We start from the raw sequence: 1,750 nt of genomic DNA, 5'->3' as shown, positions 1-1,750 counted from the left end.
ATAATTAGAAATAACTTAGAGGTAGAGACACCCCAGTTCTTGTATGCATAAATAGATGATTATTAAAAAAATAAAAAGAATAGCATATGCAAACATTGTAGTTGATACTTGAAAACAGAATAAACAATGACTGTCATTAGTATATACAAAGGTTGGCAAACTCTTCCTGTAAAGGTACAGAGTAAATATTCTAGTCTGAGGGCTGTACAGTCTTACAGCAACCTCTCAACTCTGCTACTGAGGTGTCACACAATTTATAAGTAAATGCAAGTGAACTCTGTCCAGTGAAACTTTCCTCGCTGGATTTGGCCAGTAGTTTTCTTGACCCCTAATTTTTACAGCAGTTTAGGTTGTGAGAAGTCATCATGAAGTATTGGGGAGATCTATCTTAAGAAAAATTGGAGGATTGCTTTACAAATACTCCTCCATTGGAGCTTACTCAGTGCTCACAGCATCTCATCACAGCCTTTTAGAAGGTGCTGTTAGATCTAATCAGGATAAACAAAAAGACATAAAGAAAAAACTAAAAAATTACAATTACTCATTGTAATGTCACTACCCGAGCTAACAAGTTTTAATACCTGGTTATATTTCTCTCTAGTCTTTTAAAAAATGACTTTTGGAGGCGTAATTTTATAATCTTAAATTTTACCCACTCAAAGTGTGTAATTCTATGGTCTTTAGTAAATTTGAAAAGTTGTGCAAACATCACCAGAACTTAATTTTTAGAATATTCCACTTCCCCTCCCCCAAATTATCATAAACAAAATGAACATATTAAGGTGTATCATTGGATAAGGTTTGGCATCTACATAGATCCCCATGAACTATCACTGCAATCAAGACTGTGAACATAGCCAACATTGCCAAAAAGTCCTTGAGCCTCTTTGCAATCCTTCCCTTTTGCTTACCCACCGCCCTTGGGTCACAACAGATTTTTTTTTACTAGTCTGATTAGTTTGCATTTTCTAGAATTTTAAATTGAATCATACCAGTATGTAATTTTTATGTCTGATTTTTTTCACTCAGAATAATATTTTGAGATTTTATACATGTTCTAGTGTGTATCAATGGTTCATTGCTTTGCATTATTAAATAATATTCCTTTGTATGAATGTACTACAATTTGCTTATCTATGCACCTCCTAGTGGACATTTAATTTTTCCCTAGGTTCTACCCAAAGAGTACAAAGATGCTAATTCATAGGGAAAACTGCAACTCTGTGTTTACTGCAGCACTATTTACAATAGCCAAAATAACAACATAAATGGCCCAGAACAGATGAGTGGATCAAGTAGATGTAGTATTTGTACATCATGGAATACTACTCAGCAATCAAAAAAGATAACTCATGTCATTTGCAGCAACATGGATGGAGCTAGAAGGTAATAAGCTAAGTGAAAAAAGACAGAAGGAGAGAGATAAGTACCAGATAGTGTCACTTATATGTGGAATATAGAGAAACCAAACAAAGAATTAGAAAGACTAACTTTGAACCAATCTTTAAAACATTAAAACTGACCATCGATCTAAGCATCCAAGAAAGGAGGGAAAGGTGAGGGAGAGAAATGAGAAGGAAGGTTGGGGAAGGGCAGAGGCCACAATGGACTATGGTGGATGAATATGGATAATCTGGTGGTGGGAGAGCTATGGTGACCACACCTGAGGGGAGAAATCCTATATTGTCAAAGTATTAACAAGGATGATACTTCATTTAAAAATAAATCAATAAATAGAAAAAAACAAACG

This window comes from Talpa occidentalis, unplaced genomic scaffold, assembly GCF_014898055.3.
Source record: "Talpa occidentalis isolate TD23 unplaced genomic scaffold, MPIMG_talOcc4v2.1, whole genome shotgun sequence".
Taxonomy (NCBI): domain Eukaryota; kingdom Metazoa; phylum Chordata; class Mammalia; order Eulipotyphla; family Talpidae; genus Talpa; species Talpa occidentalis.
Note: the sequence above shows the minus strand (reverse complement) of the source record.